The sequence below is a fragment of the Sprattus sprattus genome (genome assembly GCF_963457725.1).
Source record: "Sprattus sprattus genome assembly, chromosome: 10".
NCBI lineage: Eukaryota > Metazoa > Chordata > Actinopteri > Clupeiformes > Clupeidae > Sprattus > Sprattus sprattus.
In genome coordinates, this window is record NC_137908.1 from 13803321 (window position 1) to 13813158 (window position 9838).

Below are 9838 nucleotides of genomic sequence, written 5' to 3' on the forward strand. Positions count from 1 at the left end.
TCCATTGAAGGACCTTCACCTTGACTTCATTGTTCCATCTTAATTAGGAGGACAATCAGCAATCAAAAAAATTACATTTTCATAGCATGCTATTCACTGCCCAGTGCCCACCAAATGGATACCTCTTTAGCTAAATAAAGTATCTCAAATTGAAAAAGTTCAGGCTTTATTCTGCAATATAACATGCATAGATGAATTAATTTGCAACAGAAAACATACTACTTACATAGAGTAGTACAATGTTTATTCACTACAACTATAACAAAACACACAAGCAAATATAACTATTGGGGTGTTGTGGAGACAATACGATGTTTTAATGGAAAGCATAATGAAATAATAATGTGAATAATATAAATAATATTTTGTGTGATTTCGATGTTTTACCACAGGTCTACACTCATGTCCTGTGGGAATGTGTGCATTATTCACAATCAATGTACTAGAGTAATGTTACAGTTTCAGCTCCTTCCTCCTGCGGATCGATGGAACTGTCGAGTCGTTTCACCATGGAGAAAGCATCGCGACCAGTGAAGGGCCTGAGGCTGGAGCTCTTGCTGAGCCCTGAGCCAAAACGCGGGGGCGGGGGTGCTTGGTGAGAGGGGGGTGGTGGGACCCCTTGTGGCAAGGGCAGATTGTACCCTGAAGTTAAGATCTGAGCACGTTCACTGCTGGTGCCCGCAGAGGCTTCCCTGGCATGGACTGGTAATGGGGGTAGCGGCCCTTTCCTTATTGCCAGGGGCAAAGACTCCCTTTTGGGTCTGGGGAGGGTTCCTGGGGGGCTTGGGGATGATTTAGACAGAGCTGGTTTCACTTTAAGAGAAAGCTTTTCGGTTGAGACATCTGGAGAGGCAGTGAACATGCCAATGCTCTGTGGTGAAGCAGGTGCTGGCCTTAAAGATACAAGAAATGCAGTCACCGACAGCACATAGTCAAATGCAATGTTATTCCCAGAATGCAGAAATAATTAAACACGTCAGATAATACTTCTATTTTATGCTTTTTTCTTATTGAAACAAGACGGCACATGAAGGCAAAGTCAGTGTTTGGGTGCGTTGGAAGTAAAAAAAAAAAAAAAAATCAGTTGATGTTTTCTATGATGACTGTTTTTCACCCGAAACTGTAATTATGACCCAATATTGTATTTTTGTAACTGTGATGTGTGATTATGTCTACTATTATTTGCACTAGACTGGGGTCTTATGTTGAACAGATATACAGTGGTACTTCGGTGCTCACTTGAGGTCTGTTGGTGAGCTGAGATGACCTTTCTCCCGCATCACCCACAGATGTCGCCCTGAGGTGGAGTCAAGACTATAAGTTCTCATTAACATCTGAGGCCGAGCTGCAGACCAAAAGTAGTTTGGCATTGTGGAAGGCCCAGAGGAGGAAAAAGCATGGTGAAAGAAAGAAGTACAAAATCATTTTTAGAGATACGGGTCTCAAATGCTTCATGAAATAAGATGTAATACTTTTTCTTGACACATGGTGGGCGGACTGTCATGTGTCATTTCCTGCATAATTGTGTTAGTTGTAGCATATGGATTTATGTGTGATGTGTGATTTTCTATGTGAATTCATTTGAAACACTCTAAATGACTTAAGAATGTACTTATCAAGTGCGTCCTATTGATAATTACCTTGTATGAATCATGTGCTTATGTAAGCAGGGACATGGCTTTTCTGTGTGTGTGTAACTTCAATTGATAGGTGCTGTGGCCACTTAGTCTGCATATGTGTAAGAGGTCAGAGGGGATAAGATGGGTTGAACTGTGCTTCTTTCGACATTGTGTAAAACTGACATCCTTGCATGACAGAAAGCATAATAAGATGACCTCGGACATCATAAACCCACCACGTGGTTATCCCTGCTGACAAAGTGTTTTGGCGTCAGAGAATGCTAACTTCTATCTACGTATATAAACCATGTGGGATGTGTTTCATTTTGCTTGCTCTCTCATCTGCTGCAGTATGGGAGTGGGCCCGGGCACTCTCTCTCTCTATCTCTCTGAGAGTGGGCCCGTGTCTCTCTCTGGCCTGCCAATGAGCGAGCCCGATAAGCTTGTTGTTGTTGAATACATATACTTATGCAACTACGGAGTCCTGAGTAACTTGAGTGAATTTTCACCTGACACTATGTACAGTATGTCAATGAACGGATGCATATACATGCACTGTCTATGTGTGTGGGTGTGCATTGCTGATCAGACCTGTGTAGCTGTTGACATATGTTTGTACAGCAAACAGGAACTTGTCAGCCTCCTCCTCATCAGCAAAGTTCAGCCCAGCACTGCAATCCTGACCACAGAACCCAGTTTGACAGTCAGATACATATTAATCATCAAGACGCAGTTTCACAGCTTCCACCTAAGATTACAAGTAGTACATCAAACAGATACATCATAAGTCATGCATGTAGGCACACTAAACAGACCCACATTGAAGCATTACAGGAAAGTTTAATTTACTTGTTTGATTTCGTTTTGTTGGGTTGTTGTCTGAACTGGTTTCACTCACATCTCCTGGGAAGATTTGGAAATACGGACGTGGTGCTGTATACCTGAAGGGGATGTAGACCTCCTGTTCCCATAGCAACTTAGCTCTCTAAGGGGTGGTAGAAGTTGTGTTACACTTTGTGTTGCAATCTATTGACCCACAATTATACAGAGTAACTAAACAATGAATCATGGTGTTACATGCTGAGTGATAATGAGTTATGGCATAATGATAGTTTCAGCAGAGTGTCAGCAAGTGTGTGCTGACCTTGACAGAGTAAAGGCGTATGAATGCAGAGTGCAAACGTCGATCCTGCACAAAACATACAACCCCGCAGCCATGGACCTCCCATTCTGACCTTTGATCTTTCAAGCCAGGGCTAACAAGGACAAGCTGGACCACTGCAGACGCCAGTGTCTGAAATGCACATGTGTGAGGATTTATGTACAAACATGCAGATACACCACACCAACACCAACACACACAAACACACACATGTAAATTGCACAGCTTACGAAGACACCCGTGCATACATATTTACAAGAATGACAACACCCTACTACAAGACCAAACAACAACCATTTCACACTCTTTATACTACGATGTCCACCCAGGTGATAATGTAGTACGTAGGATCAGGCAGTCACTAAGGTAAATTCTTGTGACAATTAATTATACTTGCAAGGACATGTGAATGGAAAAAAACTATTACAAACAGACTGAATGATCAGAAAGTAAGTGTTCAGTTCTGAGAGAAGTACATCAGTTTCTTTATGTCTCTTTCTGTTAAATTATCAAACCCAGACAAGCAGGAAGTAAAATAGCCAGTATGCAAAGGCAAGTCACAAACAGATCTCAGACAGGAGAGGTGGCGAGAAAGAGATCTAAAATCATGTATCAAAATTATTCTCATATACTTTTACAAGGTAATAGTTTATAGCTTTTATTACAACAGGCTTTGTCTTTGCAAAATAAGATACTTCAAAACTGTTAACTGACCACAAAGAAAAACTAAATGTAGCACAACCTTAATGCCTAATTCGAATGCGAGTTGCTGTGTTTCAATCCTTGCATGTAAATGTCAAACAGAACATAGTTCACTTTCAAGTAAGATTTTGATGTTTAATTGACCTCTACACAAAATCAACAACATTCACAATTAGCCAATCACCATAACTGAAATGTGCATTTAGAAGAAAATATTGATCAAAATAGCTAGGAAAATGGAAAGGAAAAAGGGAAGGCCACATAAATGTTAAATGAAAAGTGGAGATAATTTGGAAAGGGAGAAGGACATAAGATAAGGAATGGGAGAAGGTCAAAAGGGGTGAAACTTACACTAGAGTCTGTTCCAATTAAGCTGGCGAGGAGGGCGTTTTCTCTGGTCGACAAATGTTTACTAAAAACTCTTGATCCATACCTTGACATATTCGATTTCTCTTTTTCAATCTTAATCCCACTGTCAGCCTCTCAATTGCACCTTTCAGAGCCTAATAAAAACCCAGATGACTATTGATGCTCTTCTACCACTTCCTCATGCAAATGTGTACACACGGTCACATTATGAAAGCATGCAAGGATAACAGACCATTTCTTTTCCTTTATTTATCACTACAACAGACACCTGATACAGCTCTCCTCTTCATACATTTAAAAGAGGGACGTCCATAAACTCAAGTTTCAGAATAAGATAATAAGTGCTCATGTTCACGCAAAGGTGTCCTGCTGAGGACAATTCATCAGTACTAGATAAGAAAGGCTACTCATCAGTGTGGGAGGCACATTCATACCACCACACCTCGACCTATACTGAACAGTATTTATAATATATTTTAATATGTTTTCTATAATATAAAGTATTTTGTTAAGGGGAAAAGAAAGAAAACAGTGCAATGAGGGGGTATAAAATAATATGTGGTTCATTATGCTGCATAGGTACTGCTAAATGTCTTTGCGATCCTGAAGTAGTTAAAGTGTTACTGAGGTTAATAAAATGAAATTAATTCCTCTTGATTGCTCAAGGCTTTCAATCACGCTTGGCACTATCTCTGAATCCATATCTAAATACTACATGGGTGCTTTTTCATTGTTGGTGGCGAGCTTGGATTTTGCTCACTGGATAAGCTAGGTTATGTGCAAATGTTCATTTGATAACTCTCTTGCGGTCGTAGAACGTGGATTCTAAACACCATGTTGCATTCATTTGGTCTTGTTATCTTCTAGAAACGCGTGCAATACAAATACACCCTGCAAAAATGGAAGTAAAGCTTTCTCACGCATGGCATTGCTAGTTAAACTGTCAAAAGACACACGTTGGTGTGTTGGCAAGCTTAAGTCACTGTCAGCTGAGGTGGTGGTGAGGAGGTGTTGGTGGTGTTTTCAAGGTTTTTGCATGCAATTTAGGTAGTCAGCTTGTGCTGAATCAAAACTACGTACCAGTATGCTACTATAGCTATCATACTGCGATGTGAGGGATTGCCGCGTGATATATCCCCACAGTAGGGAACACTGTCCGATACCACACAATGATTCAATATTAGTAATGTTTACAAAATCGGGATCAGAAGGGTCATGTGCTTGCGTAACAAGAAGGCAGCACATCTCACGAAAAATCGTGAACAGACCAATCATCATATGTATGACCGAGAAGGATCGGAATATTGACGCGCTGAGAACGTATTTATACCAGTAGATGAGCTTCAGCATAAGGGTAGAAATTTGGCAATCACCCCAGCCTCAATACAAATAAAACACGGCCAAATTAGCCTAATGTTGTAATTATTTCATGATATAATTTTCACAACGCGTGAGTTTAAAACAAGATCTCTGTGTTTTGAGACAGAAATCAGAACAGATGCATTCTGGGAGGCAATGATTGGCAGATATATTCTACCAATCCCGTGCATGATTCTTGTCTGCTTAACCGGCGTTGGAAAAGACTAGACGTGAGAGAGAGATAGACGTGTAGAGTCACATAGTAGAACCATTTCTCTGGATGCTCTGAAATCTACGATGCTGTGAATGGTTGTTTCGCAGTCAGGTTCATAGCCTACTCCATGGACAGGCACATTCTAGCGCTCGTCCAGTTCACGAACAAAAACCCAATTTTACAACGTAAACACGCGGATTGTGGACTTGGCTATGTGACCAAAAGTCTCAAATGCTGATTAAACAGCATATTTTCAAATGAACAGTAAGGATTTCAGTATAATCATACCACTAGTTCAGGATGAAGCGCTCCAACTACAAAAAATCTAATTGGACAAAAGTGTGTGAGACATTTGTGTGCAATGAGGACGTAGTATGATGCCACCGTGGCTCAAAATGCACCGAAGGGGAGTGCTGGAGAACCTTACAGTTTTTCACTGTTGCTAAAACCCGTTTTTCAAAACAGTAACGTCTTTCTCAAAACTGCACACAGAAAATTGAAAACCTCACACACAAAATGCTAAACCTGACTCCCTTTGCAAGATGACTCTTTGCTAGCAAATCTCTTAACTGTTCACAAAATGGAACTCGTGTTTTCATTACACAGCCATATTTTCAAAACACACACACATACATTCATTTTTTTACACACAACTAAGCATTAGCTGCACACTACCAAGCATTTACAGCACACAGAAGTGCAAAATTTCTCCTTTCTCCTTTTGTAAAATGTATCAGTGTAGGCCTACATTTTTCATAGTCAAACATAAAACAGCAATACCGTTGTTCTCACAAACCATATTTACAATTTCAGTCTCCTGTTCCACCAGATTGTATTGACATAAAATTGTATACAAAATGCTTATAGTTTTTCTCAATTGCTTACACACATTTTTTGAAAGCATGCCTCGTTCTCAAAACTCTAAACACAAATCCCAAAGCAACTAACTGAAAATGCAAAACCCTTTATATCTCCTGGAAAATGCTACTTTGCTTTAAAAAAATATTGAAAGTGTGTTTTCTTCCTCCACAGTGTGGTTCTCTTTCAGTCCTGCAAAATACAAATACTGTGAGCACACTACATATATGATATTGATATGCAGTATTACAGTACACAAGGCAAACAGATTTCGTACTTGTTCTCCATCCTAAAGGTTCTAATGAAAAACCATGAAAACATGGTCTACCACAGCGGCCCAAATCTCATTAGAGATGACCATTCTCCTTCTTCTTTCTCCTGATCCTCCTCCTTCTTCACCTTGTCCTCATTCTCTTCCTCCTCCTTGTCCTCCTCTTCTTTCTCTCTGTCCTCCTACTCTTCAACCTCCTACTCCTCCTCCTTCTTGTCCTCCTCTTCCTCCTCCTCTCACTCTTACCCCTCTCCTTCTCTGGTTGTCGATCTTTTCAAAGTTTTCAATAGTTTATCAAACAAAACAGAGGCTCAAGACACTTTTATGGTGCAGTCCTCACTGCAAATTGGTCAAAAGACCTGAAAGTTTAGAGATTTGACTATTTGTGGCTTGCAGGTTGATGCTTTGAGATTTTACTTGAAAATTGTGTGCAACAACAGAACTTTGTGTACACTGTTTTGACAACAACGTGATGTGTAATTGACATCAGTGTGTTCACAAGGAAAATCGGACTCTAATGTAGATAAGGGAATCTTAAGTATTTCCCACTTGGGGCGAGCGATTGATACATGACGTGAAGGTTGTGCAGATTGTGCCGAATTTTCGCTTTTTACTTCTTAACAATAGTGAAAAACTGTAAATAAAAATCCTTAAATTGTAGTTGAGCTGGACGCACTACTGCCATCCACAGTAAGGCAAAAACAGGTAAAAAGTAAAGTATTCAGAATGAAAAGTTTTCACTCTTCGTAGGTCGTGCTACAGCTCCAGCACAACATTTTCTAATGCCCAGTGGGTCATCATTTGCCTGACCATAGACTATGAACCTGACTGCGAAACAACCAATAACAGCATCGTAGATTTTAGAGTGTCCATACAAATGGTTAAACATGACTTTACACGTCTCTCTCTCTATATATACAGTATATAGATGCACTGTGTGGCATATCTGTAACATTTATATCTTTTCAAGTCCAAAAGGCACACACATCATTTGTTTTAGTTAATTTAACATATTAAACTAATGCTGTAAACTTCCTTGATGGCATACAGTATATTTGTCATTTTTTTATGTTTAGCCAATTTTAGGCATATTTGGGCCATTCTACCGAATTGATGCAAAGTCATGTCGGATATATATATTTTTTTTTTATGGTTTATTCCCAAAACTTTGTCCGTATGTATATTGTACCATATCTAAAGTACACATATCTAGTAAAAGAACAGTCAAGTTTTATATTGTATTTTCAGAATGTGTTGGAATGTTTTTCCTCTTCCAAAAATTGTCACTACCGAAACATCACATTTACTATAGTAAAAAAGTATTATTATTGACCTGTTCAGATTGTGTTTCCTTCCCTTCTCTGAGGAGTATTTTTACAAATATTGCTTGAAGGTTTTCACAATGAAATTATTATTTTTTTTTTACCAAATTTTCAAGTTCAATTTATCTGTTTCGGTAGTGACTGCATTGTTTCGGTAGTGACTGCACTGTTGGATGGATGTTCATTTCTCTCCCAAAATCATCCAAAAGGTGCTCTGGGCCGCCCTTTAGTCCACACAACATATTTATTTAAAAATGATGGGATTGAACTACTTAACATTTCATTTTGTCACTACCGAAATCATCTGGTCACTACTGTTTCGGTAGTGACAATTCTAGCTAACTTTAAGCATAAATAAAGAATTCTAGCAAGCCCACGGCTTGCAAACACATCTTTGAAGAGGTGAACACACATACAAACATAAGATTTTCCATGAAACCCCAAAAGGTTTACTTAATTGAAGAAAACATGCGTTTCGGTAGTGACAATTCTTAAGGTTACACGTCGATTTTCAGACTTTGGAACACATTTATATAAAAACTATGGAATTTAGCTACTTACCATTCAACCATGAGGGACAGAGATGCAGTGTCACTGCATGGTCAAAAATGCAGAGTCGTGGCTAAAACAGAGGCTCAGCCAATGGACTAAAACTCTTGTGTTTCAGTAGTGACATGAAAACTAGGGACATGATTTTTTGAGTATAGTAAATTGATTTAAAAATTAAACCCACAATAAATCTAAATATTCCAAGTTCTGTTTCAACCCAATCATAAAGATCTTTGAAATAAAATCATTGAAAAAAATCTAAAAAAATTGAAAAGTGTTATTTAAAGGCATTGAAATTTAGATGTCAGGGTTGGGGACAGCTACTTCCCAATAGAAAGTACCCTATAAATGATGATTTTGTATATATTTAGCTATCACTATCTCATGTAATGCATTGGGTTTATATAGACCATAACATTTTCTAATTAAATATCTATACCTAAATATCTAATTGTTTTGTAAATAGTTTTTATTGTTGAGGGACTGCATATTACACGAATTCGGTAGATTGGCCCATTTATGTCATTGCTATGTTACAGATATGCCACAAGTTATATATATACACCATTACTCAAGGGAATTTAAATTATTTTAAAGATTTTGGGGGAAATTCATAGCTTTATATTACCTGCATTTATTCTCTCTTAAGTTTTTCTTGAGTGTTTTCAATTTTACCAAAAATATATAAGAAAGCATGCACATTAAGTTTGTAACTGATTAAAAGATTGCACAGTTGTTTGAAAGCTGTGCATTAGTAAGAAAAGTGATTTTCTTTGATGTTCCTGTCACAAGCATGTTCTCTAATGTTTTGAGCAGCCTCCCTTTGCCAAGATAACAGCTCTGAGTTTTCTCCTATGCGTGATGAGATTGGTGAACACATGGCACGGGATCTGAGACCATTCCTACATACAGTTTCTCTCCAGATCCTTCAGTCAACACTTGTAGATTCGGCTTCAGCTCTTCCCACAGCTTTTCTATGGGGTTTAGGTCGGGGGACTGTGATGGCCATGGAAAACTTTATTCTGCTGTCGGTGAACCATTTTTGTGTTGATTTTGAGGTGTGCTTTGGATCATTGTCCTGCTGGAAGGTCCAACCACGGCCCATTTTAAGCTTCCTGGAGGGGGCTGTTAGGTTTTCATTTAATATCTGCTGGTATCTGATGGAGTCCATGATACCATAATGTATCCTTACAAGATCCCGAGGGCCTTTCTAAGAAAAACAGCCCCACAACATCAAAGATCCGCCACCATACTTTACAGTGGGTATGAGGTGCTTTTCTGTATGGCTATCTTTCTGTCAACGCCAAACCCACCTTTGATGATTGTTGCCAAAAAGCTTTATTTTGGTCTCAACTGAACATATAACTCTATAATAAAAGTCTTACTTACATTTAGCAAACTGTAGGCACTTTA